The sequence below is a fragment of the Plecotus auritus genome (genome assembly GCF_963455305.1).
Source record: "Plecotus auritus genome assembly, chromosome: 1".
NCBI lineage: Eukaryota > Metazoa > Chordata > Mammalia > Chiroptera > Vespertilionidae > Plecotus > Plecotus auritus.
This window is the reverse complement of record NC_137770.1, coordinates 222,171,667-222,191,311: the sequence shown is the minus strand read 5'-3', so window position 1 is coordinate 222,191,311 and position 19,645 is coordinate 222,171,667. Positions and strand designations below refer to the sequence as shown.

General features: G+C 41.3%; 1 protein-coding gene across 10 annotated transcripts in view; it reads right to left on the bottom strand.

The window, feature by feature from the left end:
• APBB2 (amyloid beta precursor protein binding family B member 2) overlaps nt 1-19,645 on the bottom strand; it is a 433,025-nt gene that overhangs the window by 318,968 nt on the left and 94,412 nt on the right. For 9 of the 10 annotated variants that reach the window (XR_013960184.1, XM_080661207.1, XM_080661214.1 and 6 more), the window contains exon 3: nt 6,747-6,852. The exons of the other annotated variant lie outside the window; for it this stretch is intronic. The gene's annotated coding sequence lies outside the window, so the exon portion shown is untranslated. The remainder of the gene's footprint in view (nt 1-6,746; nt 6,853-19,645) is intronic. 10 annotated transcript variants of the gene reach the window in all.

Here is a 19,645-nt window from a genome sequence, read left to right as displayed (position 1 = left end):
CGGAATCTAACCCAGGACCCTTCAGTCCGCAGGCCGACGCTCTATCCACTGAGCCAAACCGGTTTCGGCCATAGTTTTTTTTTTTAAACTATAGTCCAGCCCTCCAACGGTCTGAGGGACAGTGAACTGGCCCCCTGTTTAAAAAGTTTGAGGGCCCCTGATACGACACCTATTTCTACTCCTTTCTAACTGAAAGCCAGGATAACCTCAAATCAACATAAAGCTAAGATTCAACAGTTTCGCTTTGACTAACAATGATATTGTAGATAAATATTTATTAAAATAGGGCCCGGGTTGGGAGGCTTAGTTGGAGTTTTGCCCTATGCACCAAAAGGTTGTGGGTTCAATTTTTGGTCAGGGCTCATACCTAGATGGTGGGTTCAATCCGCAGTCGGGACTCATATGGGAGGCAACCAATCAATATTTCTCTCTCACATCAAAATCAATAAAAACATATCCTCAGGTGAGGATTTTTTTTAAAATTATTTATTAGCATAGGAGTTCATTATTTATTGTTAAATGGAAAAAAACAGGGTTGCAAATAATTTATGGCATATACTACTCTTTTAGTATTAACATAAACATATGCATGTATTAAATAAGATAAAACAGTTTTTCACTTGTTAATCATCCATGGCTAATTTTTCAAGAGTGTATCTATATTTTGTCAACATTACAGACTCAAGTTTCCAGAAATCGACCTCACATAATTAAATGAAATACTTGAAACAGGGAAGACTTGAAAACATATTTGTGATTAAGAAAGAAAAATAGAGGACAAAAGGGAGTTAAAAAGAAGTGTGGAGGTGGTCTATAGTTCTGAATTTTCCCTAAAACCGTGCGCTTGCCTCCTCGAAACGAAGCCAGTCACCAACACATGTAAGCACCCCTGAGAGTGTACAAAGTACTGTCAGCACCATTTGCTCATGGCTTGTAAATTTCAGAAAGGACGTCCCTCCTCTTCCCTAATGATTACTTCCACATAACTATTTCTTCAGGACAAGATTCATGTGCAGCATACTTATCCTATATAATAAAAGGGTAATATGCAAATTGACCCTAACGGTGGAAGGACCAGAACAACCACTGGACCAGTCATCATGAGGCACACTGACCACCTTTTGGTCCCTTTCCCTGGCCGACAGGCTCCGATCGCCCGATGGTGAACGGAGAACCGGGGGTGGGTGGCAGGGCCAGTGAGCTGGCGGGAACAGCCAACCTCTCAGTCCCTTCCCCTGGCCGTCAGGCACCAATCACCCGATGGCGAACGGGGAACCAGGGGTGGGTGGTGGCAGGGGGTGGGGCAGCCAGGGAAGGTGGCCCCAGGCCTAGGGACCATTCCTGTGCACGAATCTCGTGCACTGGGCCTCTAGTATACTATAACCTTCTTATACTATAAGTATACTATAACCTTCTTCTTTTATTTTTTGCTAGCTTAAAGGTGAATTATGAACATCCTTTGGTGCATATAAATATTCACCTATGACATCAGGTTTAGTGAGCAGAGATCTGTTTGCCATGGTCCCTCTGGCAACACAGTGTCTATCTTTAGCTTATTATTGTGATCAAAAGCCCTACGGCTACCTCGCCTCCACAAAATGGAAAAATGACTTTTACAACAATGTCCCAAAGGGAATATTTTGGTATAATGGAAGAAAAATATTTCACCAGAGACTATATTAAATTTTCAAGAAATGCTAAATGATTTAAAGGCTGTTTAAGCAGCTTAATTTCTGAGACTAAGTTCTATCTCCAATCCAAACACCACTGCATATATCTGAATCCTGAGGCCCAGAGAATTAATCTTTTGTCCTTTTCATTCCATTTCTGTGAACAGATTGGTGACTTCCAACATAATCCTCTTTCAAATATCCTTCCAAGTTGGAATAACAACTACACCAATAGGATTTCCTTTATATTAAGGTCAATACATGAATACAAGGCTACAAAATTTAACTAAATAAAAACTGCTATCATCTTTTAAAATTCCATTGCCAGGGGAGAAACCAAGATGGTGGCATAGGTAAACACCTAAACTGCTGCCTTGTACAACAATATCAAAACTACAACTAAAAGACAAAACGGACACCATCCAGAACCACAGGAAAGCTGGCTGAGTGGAAATTCTACAACTAGAAGAAAAGAGGAAAGCACATTGAGACTCAGAGGAGCTGCAAAAGGCTGAGGTACGGAGACTCGCACGCGGAGAGGACGGGAGGCTGAGTGCACAGGCGGCCGAGTGCGCAGCTGGCTTTCTAAAGGGGGAGGGAGACAGAAGCTCCCAACTGCACTGAACTCCAGTCCCGGGCGAGACTCTGGGAAACCAGACTCATTCGGGAGGAATCTGGACTGTCAGGAAAAGAGAAAGCACACTGAGACTCAGGAGTTGCGGAAGGCAGAGGTCCGGAGGCGCGCACGCGCAAAGAGGACTGACTGCTGAATGCACGGGCGGCTGAGTGCACGACCGGCCTTCTAAAGCAGGAGGGAGATGGAAGCTCCCAACTGCACTGAACTATCGTCCCGGGCGAGACCCTGGGAAACCAGACTCATTTGGGGGGAATCTGGACTGTCAGGAAAAGAGAAAGCACACTGAGACTCGGGAGCTGTGGAAGGCAGAGGTCCAGAGGCGCGCACGTGCAGAGAGGACTGACTGCTGAATGCACGAGCGGCTGAGTGTGCAGCTGGCTTTCTAAAACGGGAGGGAGACAGAAGCTCCCGACTGCGCTGAACACCAGTTCCGGGCAAGTTTCTGGGAACCCCGACTCATTCGGGGAGAAACTGGACTGTCTGGCAGCGGGCGAAACTCGAGAGCACTTTCTCTCAGAGGTACTTACAGAGATTACCGAGGGACACTGAGACCCAGGGGCCTCATAGGGCAGGGTTGACAGGAAGCCATTGCTGTCTGCTCCGCCCTGAGACTCCGCCCTATCCAAGCTGAGCACAGGGGCCTTTGCAAGTCTTGTCTCATAAGAGTGTCTCCAGCACAGAAGTTCTCCCAGTGTAAACACAACTGATCCTCACAGTCAATTGGCCTGGAGGTCAATTCCTCCCAGTGATATCAACAAAAATCAAGACTTAACTACAACATGGCTGAGCACACAGTCCACAAAGGGGTGCACCAAGAGTGTCCACCTCAGGTAACTGGGGAGGCTGAGCCACTGGGCCCTATAGGACACCTACCACACAAAGCTACTCTACCAACTCAGGGAAGCAGCAAAAATGCAGAGACAAAGAAACAGATCACAAATGAAAGACATGGAGGAAAGCGAACGACTGGATATAGAGTTCAAAACCACGGTTATAAGGTTTTTCAAGAATTTCCTAGAAAGCCAATAAATTTAGCGAGACCCTCGAAGATATGAAAAAGGACCAACTAGAAATTAAACATACGCTGACTGAAATAAAAAATATTATACAGAGACCTAACAGCAGACTAGAGGACCACAAGAATCAAGTCAAAGATTTGAAATACAAAGAAGCAAAAAACACTCAGCAGGAAAAGTAAAAAGAAAAAAGAATCCAAAAATTTGAAGATAGTGTAAGGAGCCTCTGGGACAACCTCAAGCGTACCAACATCAGAATTATGCGGGTGCCAGAAGAAGAGAGAGAGCAAGATACTGAAAACCTATTTGGAGAAATAATGACCAAAAACTTCCCCCACCTGGTGAAAGAAATAGACTTACAAGTCCAGGAAGCACACAGAACCCCAAACAAAAGGAATCCAAAGAGGACCACACCAAGATACATCATAATTAAAATGCCAAGAGCAAAAGACAAAGAGAGAATATTAAAAGCAGCAAGAAAAAACAGTTAGTTACCTACAAGGGAGCACCCATATGATTGTCAGCTGATTTCTCAAAAGAAACTATGCAGGCCAGAAGGGAGTGGCAAGAAATATTCAAAGTGATGAATAGCAAGAACCTACAACCAAGATTACTCTACCCAGCAAAGCTATCATTCAGAATTGAAGGGCAGATAAAGAGCTTCACAGATAAGAAAAAGCTAAAGGAGTTCATCACCGCCAAACCAGTATTATATGAAATGCTGAAAGGTATTCTTTAAGAAGAGGAAGAAGAAGAAAAAGGTAAAGATAAAAATTACGAACAACAAATACCTGTCTATCAACAAGTGAATCTAAAAATCAAGTGAATAAAAAATCTGATGAACAGAATAAACTGGTGAATATAATAGAATCAGGGGCATAGAAAGGGAGTAGACTGACAATTCTCGGGGGGAAAGGGGTGTGGGAGGTGCGGGAAGAGACTGGGCAAAAAGCGTACACCTATGAATGAGAACAGTGGTGGGGGGTAAGGGCAGAGGGTGGGATGGAAATTGGGTGGAGGGGAGCTATGGGGAGAAAAAGAGGAACAATTGTAATAATCTGAACAATAAAGATTTATTAAATTAAAAAAAAATAAAATAAAAAATAAAATTCCATTGCCAACAGTATTTCGCTATTGCAATATTTCACTGGAACAAAACAACTGTTTTGGAAGGAAATTTCCAAAGTCCTTACTTTCAATGGACTATATGAGCAGAGACTTGACAGCACTCAGAATTATATTTGTGGTGTGTGAGTACTCTATGTGTGTATGTATAGTATTTTTTCAGTACAAATATCTTATTAAACTTCAAATGGGGTTCAGAATTAAAGACCCTTACCTTATTATTATAATTACTACCAAAAAATACACAATTTAATTATAAGTAAATTTATAGGAAATATAATCTATATATATAAAAAGCTAAGTGTCTGTCCATCTGGTAGCTATGACACACACTGACCACCAGGTGCAGATGCTCAATGCAGGAGCTGCCATGACACGGACTGGCCATTTAAAAATAAACAGCACCATGGACCTGGCCCCGACAAATCAACACTCAGTTTCCCCCAAGTGAGACACAGGCCCCGCCACCACCCCGGAGCAACAGCCCAGCAAATCACAGCCAATGCGGCCAAGACCCCATGGCACAAAATGTGGCCCACAGCCCAGCCCAGCCCAGAAATGGTCGCTGTGGGCGCTGGGTAATGACATCACCTAGCAACGCCTGGCTTGCTCTCCCTAGTAACTAGCCTCCTTGCATTTTCTTCAGCCCAAGAACACAACTTGCTTTATAGCCAGGTGCAAACATTGCACACTTTAATTAAATATCTGTGAAGCATTTTCCCATGCCTAATCTCATTTGATCCTCACAGAAGTCCTGGAGTAGGTAGATAGGAGACTCATTAGAATCCTATTTTCTTTTCAATAGCCAGAAAATGGAGATTTAGAAAGTTTAGAAACTTGACCTGACTGGAAAGAAGTAAGAAATGGTCGACCTTGAAAATGACTTCAGGTTTTCTCACTGTGCAGAATATAGTCAAACACTGCTGCAGTTAAATATGTTACCCCTTGTTCTCCCTGCGTGATCTACAATAATAATCTGCTTCGTGTTGATATTTACTGCTGTGTTTGTGACAATTACCTGAAAGAGAAGTTGGGGTGCTTCACTGGGCTGGAAAAAGTTTAGCTAAATCAGAAAGCAGGTCTAATTAAGCAAGTTTATTCTATATCTATAAAAGGCTAGGTTGACTCGCACATGCACGATACATATAAAACGCGATACATATAAAGCGCGATACATATACGCGTGTGTTTCAATCTGTCACTGTCGATCATGAATTTGGTTGACATTTCTATTATAGAGAAAGGGTGAATAGCAATATTAAAATATTTCTTCTAATTAATTTCCTTTCAATGTGCACGAATCCATGCACCAGGCCACTAGTATAACAATAAAATCTGATATTATCTAATGCTTCTATAGAACTTGTAAAGCAAACTTCTTTTCTGCCTTGCTTTACTTTAGAGGCTTCAACTAGTTCATTTGTACTATCAAATATGTAGAGGAGCTGTAAGACCCAAGGCATACCTAGTTTAGAAAACTGCCTAGTAATTAAATGCATGAACTGTTCCTATTGCCAATGATATTGTTCCTGGAACATGCCAGAAAGAAGGTTTGGGTGTGTGTGTGTGTGTGTTGTTTTGCTTGCATTCTTATGGGCCATGCATGCTTCCAAGTAGTATTTATAGCAAAGTACAGTGACTGTATTTTTTTAAGGCCCATTTTATCTTTTCAAAAATATCAGAGAATAAAACTGAACTTTATAGTCTCAAGCAATTTTTTCTAAAAGATAGCAAAATAATTCATACAGGTGTCTCAATTAGCATATCTGAAAGTCCCTCAAAAAGGTATAAAATAATAAAACGGGCAGGTGCACCAAATCTTCCAATTAAAGGCTACATGAAGAACTTATTGAACAAGTGACTCTACATTTTGTTTTCCTTTCCAGACAAGAAAAGAACCATGTGGATTTCATTCTTACTCCAAAAATTCAGAATAAAATTCTAAAATACCTGAAGCTCAAAAAACTGGACTCACTTTTCTGTCACACCACATTGCATCCCCTTATTTTTTTTAAAGTTTAATCTGCACATCAAATAAAAGGCGTTATTACAACCTTGAGGACTCAGTTTTTGAAACCCAAAAGAAATGGCACAATGCAGAGAGTCATCCAAATCTCTTTAGAAGGTTTTTTTGAAAAAGTCTCCTGAGTCCCTTTCCATGTTTCAAATCCATAAGAATACATAAAACTTACAAAGCCAGGACAGAAGGAAAGCAGAAAGGCCACAGACCCACTGTTAACTTTCTGAGAGAAGTATATCAGAATTTTTTTTTTAAAAGCAAGTTAGAAAATGACTTACTTTTCCCAGATCTTTGGTACAAAGCTCAAAAGGCAAGTTCCCTTCTCCCACAAAGTCTTGTTAATTAATAGCAATCACTCAGTGAGGTCAGGCAGCTCAGATGTATCTAAAAATTGTGTAAAGACAAAAATAGTTAAAATTCAAAGTCAGATTAGAAATTAAAAATCAAAACATCCCATTGCTATTCACATCCTCTCTGCATAATTAAAGTACAGATTTCACTGAATAGCTAAATGATGAGTTTTGTGAGCTACCTTTCTTTCAGAACAATACTAACAAGGCTTGCTAAATCTGGACGGCATTTTGATCTGTTGTCTTATTAAAGTTACTAAAGCAGGAATCCGCGAGGCTTCTTGGCAACCATTCATGGTAACAATGTCCTTCTCAGGGAGTCATAAGGAGCAACTGAGGGAGGACCTGGACTTCTAATTATACTGAGACTTGGGAGGGAAGGTTTAATGAAATCACAGTTGTGCCTGCACCACCTTCCAAAGATGAGCCCATCTCACAAACGGAGCCAGTTTGAACAGACGTGAACAATAACAAAGAAAATCATCAGCAACTTAATGCCCTTCAGATGTATTCCCTTGGGCACCCTTCCCTGCAGCAGGTGGGAATCAGTAGAGTCCTGTTAACTTTTTTCTAAAAACACAGAAAATCCAAAAATTCTGCATGATAATAACCTGATTTAAAACGTAAGTTACTTCCCCAACCATGCTGTGAATGAATACATACATAACATGCCATTCACAAGATTACAAAGTTTGAGTAGGTGAAACAGATGCCACAGGTAAACCATAACCTCAAGTCTGTGCTCTCCCATTCTGGGCCTTATGTTAGATGTAATTCTAAGAAGTGTGATGAACTCATCTGTGAGCCACAAGAGGTTGAAAAATAGGTCAATTAGAAGACAGAAAGAACTGCTACAGTAGCAGTCACAACTGAAAAGCAGGCAAAATCCCAGAAACACCAATAGGCATCTTTTATTATTATTGTCATTGTTACTGCCAACACTTACACAGTGTTGACTCTCATGCCAGATTCTTCTGTTTTACACATATTAACTCTACATAGGATAGACACAAGCAGAATATCTCCTACACATCACCGTATTACCACACAGTGTACTCAATTCTGCTAAACCTTGTGTTTGTTCCAAGACTGATAGAGTACGAAACAATTTGAGCATTACTCAAATTTCACATTTGTTTATGCATCATTTCATTGCAAGCAACGCTGGGTAATAGCAGAAGACTGCACCCAGGTGGAACCCAGATGTGTAAGGACAGATAGAATGCAAAAGTCCATGCCTCACACATGCACTAGTGGTCTCAGTTTCCACCAGCGTGCTGTGGGCCACACCCATCCGCATCGGGTGCCCCAACTTTCCTTCAGATTTCAGGTAACCCTCCTTCTACCACTTCAGAATACCTCACAGGCTGCAACCCTTCCAAACCCTCAGACAAGAAAAGGTCAGGACTTTGTCAAGGTAAAGTACCATATTTATTTATTCCTTAACCAACTAATACGTGTAAAACTGTGCTCCAATTTATCAGTTCCTATCTTTTTTTTTTAAATGTATCACTAGTAAACACTGATAAAGGTTTTTGAGTGCTATGTCCCTGACCCCATTTATCCCATAAGCGTTGTGGGTTGGGTTCTACTGCATGATTTTGCATAGCAAGGTGGTTTTTAGAAATGCGTGCATCACATTTTAGCAGAAATGACTGCGCGGTAACTAGTGTTTATAACAGGGGTGGGGAACGTCTGCCCCACGGGCTGTATAAGCTCTCAAAATCATTTGGTCTGGCCTGTCAGGGCATTAGGGGGTGAGTTAATTACATGTTTGACCAAATATAGTAGGCTGATTTTTTAAAAATATTTTTTTTATTGATTTCAGAGAGGAAGGGAGAGGGAGCGAGATAGAAACATCAATGATGAGAGAGAATTATCGATCGGCTGTCTCCTGCATGCCCCACACTGGGGATTAAGCCTGCAACCTGGGCATGTGCCCTGACCGGGAATTGAATCTTGACCTCCTGATTCATAGGTCGTTGCTCAACCACTGAGCCATGCCAGTCGGTGTAGCAGGCTGATGTTTAAGTTGAAAATTTTGTATGGTCCGAGAATGGTGTTATAAATATCCAAATGGGCCTGGGCAGGAAAAAGTTCCCCACCCCTGGTGTATAAGATTGCTTATGGTTTAAATCAGAAGAGGTTGCATTGTGATTTTTCAAATCTTTTCATTATGTTAAAGGGAATAGCAGCATATATAATACAATTCTAGAAAGATTCTCATTCACGATGTTCACAATTACCAAGTATGGACTCTTAAGGGTCAGTTTCTATTATGTGAAAAATTTATTTATGAGAAGTTCCCTAAAGGTGGTAGATAAATAAGGTGTTACTGCACCATTCTTTACAGACCAAGATGATGGTGTTATAGATTCTTGGATATAAGAGGGCTTAACCATAATTGCTGGGAAGGCAGACTTTATTTTTTTTTTAAATAAATCTTTATTGTTCAAATTATTACAGGTGTTCCTCTTTTTTTCCCCCCATAGCTCCCCTCCACCTGATTCCCCATCCCACCCCATGCCCTTACCCCCGCCACTGTCTTCATCCATAGGTGTAAAATTTTTGTCCAATCTCTTCCCACACCCCTCACACCCCCTACCCCCTGAGAATTGTCAGTCCACTCCCTTTCTTATGTCCCTGATTCTATTATATTCACCAGTCCACTCTGTTCTTCAGATTTTTTATTCACTTGATTTTTAGATTCACTTGTTGGTAGATATGTATTTGATGTCATTTTGTTGTTCATAATTTTTATCTTTACCTTTTTCTTCTTCTTCCTCTTCTTAAAGAATACCCTTCAGTATTTCATGTGATCCTGGTTTGGTGGTGATGAACTCCTTTAGCTTTTTCTTGTCTGTGAAGCTCTTTATCTGACCTTCAACTCTGAATGATAGCTTTGCTGGGTAGAGTAATCTTGGTTGTAGGTTCTTGCTGTTCATCACTTTGAATATTTCTTGCCACTGCATAGTTTCTGCCGAGAAATCTGCTGACAGTCGTATGGGTGCTCCCTTGTAGGTAACTAACAGTTTTTCTCTTGCTGCTTTCAAGATTCTCTCTTTGTCTTTTGCCCTTGGCATTTTAATTATGATGTGTCTTGGTGTTGTCCTCTTTGGATTCCTCTTGTATGGGGTTCTGTGTGCTTCCTGAACTTGTAAGTCTATTTCTTTCACCAGGTAGAAAAAGTTTTCTGTCATTATTTCTTCTAATAGGTTTTCAATATTTTGTTCTCTCTCTTCTTCTGGCACCCCAAAAATTCGGATGTTGGTACGCTTAAAATTGTCCCAGAGGCTCCTTACACTATCTTCAAATTTTTGGATTCTTTTTTCTTTTTGTTTTTCTGGTTGGGTGTTTTTTGTTTCCTCATATTTCAGATCTTTGGTTTGATTCTTGGGATACATTGATCTACAGTTGAGTTTCTATATATTCTTTATTTCAGACAGTGTATGCTTAATTTCTGACTGGTCCTTTTCCATTTTTTTGGCATTCTCATTAAGATCCTTAAAGGTCTCACTAAGTTCCTCAGCGGTTTTTAGAAGATTCTTGAGTAACCTTATAAATGTGGTTCTGAACTCTATGTCGTCCAGTAGTTTGCTTTCCTCCATTTCTTTTGTTCGTGACATGTTTCTTTGTCTCAGCATTTTGCTGCTTCCCTGTGTTGATGGAGTGGCTTTGTGTGGTAGGTGACCTATAGGGGCCAGTAGCTCAGCCTCCCCAATCACCTGAGGTAGACGCCTTTGGTACACCCCTTTGTGGGCTGGGTGCAAAGTCTTGGTGTAGTTAAGCCTTGATTGCAGTTGGTACACTGGGAGGAATTGACCTCCAGGCCAATTGGCTGTGAGGACCCGCTGTGTCTATAATGGAAGAACTGCTGTGCTGGAGACACTCTTATGGTGCATGACTTGTTTCAGTGGGGCTTTGCTGCTCACTGAGTCTGCCTCTTGAATGTGTCACTTATGGATGTGAGGAGTTGAAATCTGGTGTCTCACACTGACCACTAGGTACACTGGCTTCTGGATCTCCAATGGGGTGCAGGTCAGCTACTGTCTGAGGCCACCCAGCAGGAGCTACAGCGAGAACTACAGTTTTCTCCTCTTTGCTTGGGGTTTGGAGGTTTTGGAGCTGTCTGACCCGGGCTGCAGTTTGCTAGGTTAAGCTGCGATAGGGCAGGCCATTAATATGCTAAAGCTGCTGGGTGGAGCTCGGGTGGGTTTGTAGATTGTGCAGGGTGGGGTCTCAGGGCGTCACTAGGCTAGGGGGTGGCAAACAGCGATGGCTGCCAGTAAGCCGGCTCTGTGTTTCCGACCGCATCCCTGCATCCTGCACCCCAGTGCAGTAAACAATTATTCCTGCGCACAGCCCTGCAAGCAAGCCTCCCTCACTTTCCGACCCCATGGCAGACAGTCCAGCTTCTCCCCGTAGGAGTTTGGGTCCCCTGCGTCTCCCCAGAAACTGGAGTTCCGAGTAATCGGGAGCTTGTCTCCCTTCGGGTTGAAAAAAGCAGAGCTCCTAGTCGCCCGTCGCCAGCCCAGATCGCACGCCTCCGTACCTCAGCTTTTCAGCACTTGTGCACGTCTCAGTGCTGTTTTCTCTTTCCTTCTAGTTGTAGAACTTCCACTCAGCCAGCTTTCCCATGGTTCTGGGTGATAGACATTCTGTCTTTTAGTTGTAGTTTTAAAATTGTTGTGCAAGGCAGCAGTTTAGGTGTTTACCTACGCCGCCATCTTGGATCCTCTCTCGGGAAGGCAGACTTTAAACTAGTACCGTGGTCAGCAAACTGTGGCTCGCGAGCCACATGCGGCTCTTTGGCTCCTTGAGTGTGGCTCTTCCACAAAATACCACGGCCTGGGCGAGTCTATTTTGAAGAAGTGGCGTTAAAAGAAGTTTAAGTTTAAAAAATTTGGCTCTCAATCGTTGTGCTGTTGATATTTGGCTCTGTTGACTAATGAGTTTGCCGACCACTGAACTAGTATATTGAAAAGACTCTGAATTTATCCTTTAAAAAAGTGTAAATTATACGTAAAGATTTATACTAACAAGTTTTCTATTATAAGTAATATCATTTCAAGCAATTTGAAAACTTCAAGTATCCAACTATGGATAAATAGATTTTTTAAATCTGTAAGGTATTTAACTGGGTAAATGTTTTTAAGTAGTGTTTGTGGGAATGCAGACTATAAGGCAAAATGTTCAATATGGTACCAATTTTGTTTAAAAGTATGTACATCTAGAAAAAAAACTACAAGTAAAAAATATGTCAACATGTGAATAGCTGCCTACTAGAGATAATAGAATTAGAGTAGAATAATTTTTCTTTCTTTGCATCTCCCTGTGGTACCAAAATTTTCCACAATAATCTCATCTACTTTTCCAATTAAAAAATAACAATGTGCTATATAAAAATAAGACTGAGACATTTGGTGGAAAAGTCTCTTTTTATCCCCACTTTAATTTCACACGCGAATCCAGACAATAGAATGAAGGCCAGCACAAGAACCAGGACACCAGAAGCTTTCTCCACAATTATTAACAGAGCTAGTTTTATGGCTGTACCCTTAAAAGTATTTTCTAACTCATAGTTCAAGGGCAACCCAGCCCCAAGAGGGATGTTCAAAGTATATCAATCCATTACGGAGTCCAAAATATAATTTGCTTTTACTGGCTAAAATAGTCATGGACTTGGGAAAACCCAGATGAAAGATTTTTTAAATTATATAATTGTACACAAGCTGTCTTAATGTCTGAAGGAAATTTTATATTGAATGAAGAAATTGTGTTCTGGATAAAGCTCTTGTTTGAAAAAGCAAGATGAAAGAAATACAAGGAGTGATGGATTTGGGCACAGGGATGAATGTTCACTTGGGCAGTTTTAAATAGAAAGTGAGAACAGAGAGATTGATCTTTATGATCTCCAAAAGAACTCAGTTATATTAAAATGTCCCCACCCACGACGAAATTGGCTTTGAAAGTAATCCACTTGCCAAAAGTGGTGACTCTGTAGTCATGAGTGCATGTCGCTAATCCCATAGGCAGAAATCACATAACAACTGAATGGTGATAGTACTCAAGAGATTGGCCCCCACACACCTGAGTTCACTCACCTGTGCTTATTAGCAGCACATTTAAATGATGTGTCCCTTTCCATTTTTGGTTTAACCTTCCCACGTACCATACAGCCAGTAACTATTTTGTATAGATCAGCTGCTTTACTATGACTCCCCATTCTCAAAAAATGTACTGAAGATTAAGAGTCAAAGTGTGTTGTGTGTGTGTGTGTGTGTGTGTGTATGTGTGTATGGTTTTGTTTCATAAAAGTATAAAGCATCTGAAACATTAGATGTATACACCTAAATAATAACCATATTCCTGCTGCACAAAGCATAGATGAAGTAGTCTTTGCTTCTTTGTTTTCTTTCAAAAAATGCTGACTTCCATAAAAAAAACAAAAAAAACAAAAACAAAGCCCTTCTGTTTCAAATCTGCTTTTGTATTTTTAAGCATTTTCATAGGTTCCCTAGCAAATGGAAACAAAAGCTACTGGCATCGTGTTTTGTTTTTGTTTGAAAGAACAGAATAGGCAAATGAACATTTTAATTATGTTATTACATATAAAAATAGATCACAGAGGAGATACTGAGTTCCAGAAAAATCAGTCAGTTCAAGTTCAAGATCCCCCTCGGAGACTATCATTTTATCAAATGCATGCCGATTACTTCGGAAAATAACTTGGGAATTCTTGGTTTCTGTGTCTCACAAGTTGCTGCCTAAAATGTTGCACATAGGCACCTTTAATAATTTGCAACCAAATATTACTAGTATAAGCAGCAAGTAAACTCAGATACTATACTCAACTATGAGTATTCAAAAGAAAATCTATGACTTTTAATTTTTAAAAGAAGGCATGCTGAAATACACACCCATCTTTACATGCCTCACACTGACTGAAAATGTAGAGCACCGAGGAACTCTCAGTATGAAACCTATATTTCTTAAATTGCTGCAAGAATTAACATACGCATAGCTCAGGGGAATACAGTCTTGCAGCATTACCGGGTATTAAAAAAAGGGCAACCAATGTTTTCAAAGTCTACCTGGAAAACAAGCAGAAATCGTTTTCTCAGGCTCTCTAGTCTCTCCTGGGGCAGAATTCCAACATAATCTAAACTGGTCTTTGGCACCATCGCAGGTCATTTTTTGCATCACTGTGCCACTTCCGGTCCAAAACCCAAAGATCTTTGCTTTCAATGACCTCCTCCTCTCACTGGTCCTTTCCTGCCAATTTCTAAACTCACAATGCTTCCATGGGAATATTTTAGCAGAAGTTCAGGGGTGGGGAAGCTTAAACAAATGATGAGTGACTTAACTTTCTCTGGGTTATATGCATTTTTAAGGAAAATTACCCAGATTTTGGTTTCTAAATATTTTAGCTCTTTGGAGAAATAGTTGGGTACAGGCCTGAGCTTAAAAAAAAGTACAAGATAAGCCTAGAACATCTTTCTATGCCATAAAGCAAGAAGTGCTCAACTATTAATGCAGACATGACAAAAAAACATTGGTAGGACCTGGTCATCACTTTGAACAACAACAAAACGATATGGATGAATTAGAACACATTGAATCAAAAAGAACCATTTACCCATAGATAGTCATGAAAAAGAGGATAGTGGGAAGCTCATCATTATTTTTAAAATGCAAGCAATAAACACCAAAAGAGCACAAATAGAAAATCCTACTTCGCAACCAGTGAAGCAATAACTGATTCATGCTAAAGCCATGAGGGAAAAGGTTGCTGTGCGACAGGACACTCAGTCTCCGAGGATCACCCCGCAGACACCACTTACCTAAGAGGAAAGGTACCTTGAGCTCAGTTAAAGGACAACTAAATATATGTGTCTCCACAGGAGCTATGTGGTATGTCGATCAAAATGCTTAATCTGTATGTAACTATAAAGTAACAAACAAATACAGATTGTGGTACTTTCTACAAGACAACTGTCTTGGAATCTTCCAAGATATCAGTGCTGGGAATGACAAAAAAAAAAAACAAAACAAAACAAAAAAAACAAAACAAAACAAAAACATGGTGACTGTTCCAGATGGAAGGAAACGAAAAAGACAAAATGCAACGAATGATTGTTGATGAATCTTCGATGAGGAGAGGAGTTAGAAAATACATTATTGGAATAATTTAGGAAGTTTAAGTAGGTATTCAAATATTATCTATATGTGAGGTAATATTTCTAGGTGATAATAGTATTATCAGTTAGGTGGAAGAATATTCTTGTGCTAAAGGTCATATCTGTACAACTAATTCAAATGGTTCAGCAAAAAAATTAAGTGTGTGTGGAGAGAGAGAGAGAGAGAGAGAGAGAGAGAGAGAGAGAGAGAGAGAGAGAGAAAACAGAGATAAAGCAAACTTGGCAAAATGCTAGCATCTTCTATGGCAGGGTAGCCCTAACATAAAAATGAGTAACCATGGTTACTTGCAGGCTGTATCTATTCTGTATAAAGAGAGATCATAAAAGAGCTTATGGTGGAAAGGAAACAGACACAAATAGGAATACTGGTGTTAGAGCATTCAGTCCATTTTTCAAAAAACTTTTTCCGTTTCAGAATTCAAAAATCTTTTTCCGATTCATTTCTGTTCTGCTGCAATTAATGGTTGTTAGCTGGGAGAAGGAGATTGAAAAAGAAAAAGAAACCCAAAGGAGAGGGAAAACAATGGGTCAAGATCAGCAACAAAAGTTCAGTTCTCCTCCACCCATTCTGAAGAAGAGTTAGGTCTCCAGGTTTTAAAAGATCTGCCTTGTTTCCCGTCCTGATGAGAAACCCGGTGTGGGTGTGGGCATTTCCAATGAGGCAGAAAGGGCCCCTTTGCAAGATATACATGGACTTCATCCTGTGCCCACCTCTGGTCAAGCCTAGAACAGGGCCAGGCATCTGAATTACAAGCCATGTGAGCAAACACACATCCCAGACCAGGCGTCCTCAAACTACAACCCGCGGACCACATGCGGCCCGCTAAGGACATTTATCCGGCCCGCTAAGGACATTTATCCGGCCCGCCAGGTGCTGCTGCCTGTCCTGCTTAGCAGCCGACTCGTCCCGGGCCCGCAGTGCGCATAGGAATTTGTTCATAGTTTTTTTTTTAAAACTATAGTCCGGCCCTCCAACGGTCTGAGGGACAGTGAACTGGCCCCCTGTTTAAAAAGTTTGAGGACCCCTGTCCCAGACCCACAGCTGTCAGCAGCTGCCCAAACTCAATGTGTCTGACACAGAATTTTCTCTCTCCCGTCCCCCCACCACCCCCCAGCCCCCGCCACAAACTTGATCCCTCATTTCTGTTACCTCTTTCCTTTCCAGTCTCAAAATTGCAGCTTTATCTTTTATTTCAGTTCCCAATGGCCCATTTTTCACACCCTCTCTTCCTCGTCCACATCCTTAAAGCCATGTTGGCCACAAGGTCCCTCAGAGTCCAGGTAGAAATGACCTCTCTTTTCTTGTTCTTTCTCAATATTTCTGTCTATGGCACTCACTCGGCACTTTTTAAAAATCTCTTCACCACATAGCATTGGTTCTGCACCCAAGGCAAGCAAGTGCTTTGCTCGGTTACCTCATTTTAAATCACTACAATTCTGTGAAGTAGTTTATGTTATTTTATCCCTACTTTACCCAAGAAACAGCTACTCAGACAGGTGCAATAAACTTGTTCAAGGTCACCGAGTTGTGAAGCTAATATTCAGACCCTGCTCTTCAGGTTCTACCCCAATACCAAAGTGCTTCGTATTGTCATTCATTAGTTTTAAACACGGTCTCCTGTCCTTAAATCCATCAAACCTTCCTTGAAGGAAGGGATCCAGTTTATCCAACTTTGAGCTCTCTCCACAGCCAAGCATGCTTGTAACTCATGTTCACTTATTCTTATTTCAAGACTCAGTCCAGAGCCCTGGCCAGTGTAGCTCAGTGGTTGGGCGTTATCCTGTGCACCAAAAGGTTGCCAGTTCGATTCCAGTCAGGGCACATGCCTGGGTTGCAGGGTCTGTCCTCAGTGGGGGCATACAGGAGGCAGCCAATAGATGTTATTCCTCTCACACTGATGTTTCTCTCTCTCTACAAGTCAAATTTATTTATTTATTTATTTATTTATTTATTTATTTATTAACATTCTGGTAGATTTTATTTTATTAGTTTCTTTTCTTTTTTAAAAAAAAATATATTTTATTGATATTTTACAGAGAGGAAGAGAGAGGGATTGAGAGCTAGAAACATCGATGAGAGAGAAACATCGATCAGCTGCCTCCTGCACACGCCCCACTGGGGATGTGCCCGCAACCAAGGTACATGCCCTTGACCGGAATCGAACCCAGGACCCTTCAGTCCACAGGCCGACGCTCTATCCACTGAGCCAAACCGGTTTTGGCACTACAAGTCAATTTTAAACAAATTTTTTAAAAAAGACTCAGCCCAGAGACCTTTTGTCTTTCTGACTTCCAGCCCCCATCCCTACAGAACCAACCACTCCGTCCTCCTGGCCTCTGTATGCTTCTACTGCAGTATGTGCAAGCCTTTTTTCCCAATGAATTTACTGGGTACCATTGGTCAATAAAGTCACATAGGTTTCAGGTGTGCAAGCTTGAACTGCGGGGTGCACGACAGCCACATGTATGCCTGGAACAGAGTAGGCACTTAATGAATGCTCAATGAATGAAATGTTTATGCATGAGACAGTTGGGTTTCTCAACTGGGTTGCTGTGCCTTGCTAACAAAAATTTATGATCTCACTTTTTATCTTTACCATATAAGGAGGGAATTATTTTAGACTAGAGGAGCAGAGGGGAAATGGAAAAGAAGAGCGAGTACAGGTCTTGGCCCTTTGGGGCAGATCCACTTCACCTGCTGCCTGAGGTATATATACTGTGTTCTAGAGCTTACAACTTGTAATGTATGCGTACTATCATTCAATACAAATTATGATTCAGTATGTCTGAGATAGAGCTCAAGATTTCATATTTCTAACAAGCTTCCAAGAGATGGTAATGCAGGTGATCTACAGACAGGCTTATGAGTAGCAAAAAGTTCTAGACAGTTGTAGTGAAATTATGCCCATTTAAAAAGATATAGCCCAGCCAGCATGGCTCAGTGGATGAGCGCTGACCTATGAACCAGGAGGTCACAGTTTGATTTCCGGTCAGAGCACATGCCTCCTCAATGGGAGGGGTGCAGGAGGTAACTGATCAGTGATTCTCATTGATGTTTCTATCTCTCTTCCCCTCTCCCTTCTTCTCTGAAATATATATATTTTTAAAAGAGAGAGATAGCATGTAGACTAAAATGACAAGACATACATTCACTGACTGTTAATGCTAGTTATCTCTGGGTTTCTGCTTTCTGCTCTTCTGTAACTCCCTAGTGTTCTATAATGACTCTTGCTGATGGAAATAAAAATTCTAAATGCTGTATGTACATGCATAAAAACCTGTAGAGTTTAACCTTTTCACTCTGCATGCCTACATCTTTATTTAAGCAACAAATATATTTAAAAGGATTAGACTTTGGAGATAACAGGTTGGTGAATTTAGCAATCCCCTACATACTCATTTTAACATGCAAATTAACATAAAATAGCAATTACACTAAACAAGCAGCCACTACTGTAAGCATTGTTTTTCTCAGGTTCCTTTCCCTTAACAGAAAGAGAAAGAATCCATTCAGTTGGAATACAATAAAAGGCAAACCAAATTAAGGACAGAAGACAAAACAAGCAGGCGCTACACTGAACCTCTTCCAAGTGGGTCAACAGAACTGCATGAAAGTTAAAAGCGAAGTGAAACGCGTTCTCCCGGCAGAGACAGGGTGGGCTGGGGTCCACAACAAGGTTGGATGGAATAAATCAAAGCAGCACTCGCTGAGCACCTACAAGAGAGGTGGAAGGAAATGACCCTCAGAAGAGCCCCAATTCCAAAGCATAACAAGGAGAGATCATCAGGAAAAGGCAATGCAGGGTGCCCATCTGCAAGAAAACATTCCCCAGATATCCAACTCCCCTTCGGTGGCGTTCCAAAGGATGCCAGGGCTATTCTGCAGCTGGTAGAAGCTGCAGGCCTGGCAGGTGGGCATTTCACACCCGCTCCAATACCTGCATCCGTTCTAGACACTTGCCCAGCCATACCTGTCTGTGCCTCAAGGAGGCCAAAAACAAAGAAGCAGCCCAGCCACCCTGCCCCACGGCATTGTCAGGGCCTTCTAGTCGGAGCGGAACTAACCAGCCCTGCATCCTCTGCTTCCCAACTCAACTTTCTCCCAACTTCCAGAGAAGCATTCCCCATCACAAGCTCCAGGTATTCACACGACAATTGCACCTGCAAGTCCTAACTGATTTGGGGACTCTCACTGTGAAACTACCTGCAAGGATTAGAACTCAGTGTCTGGAAAGCTCATATATACAATGAACTGAAAATCACTTCTGTGTATCTACATAGTAGCTTTAAGGAAGTGCTTTCATAGCTTTGAGGTTTACACACATTGGACATTTGGCTCAACTGGAAACGTGTTATCGTATCTCTGCTGAATTCTGAGAGTTGAGCGCCAGAACACTCCAGACAGGTAAGCATTATACTGATGATTAAAGTGTGATCACATGAGATTTCAAAACGAGTACCAAAGTCATCGTCTTCCCTGGGGGAAATCTGAATTTACTTAGACTTCCTTACACCTATTTTATTGAAAGTCAGTGTTGTTTTAATTTTTTAACTAGGAGCCCAGCGCACGAAATCGCACGGCCCCACCCACCCACTCACCCACCGCCCTGCCTTGACACCCAAACC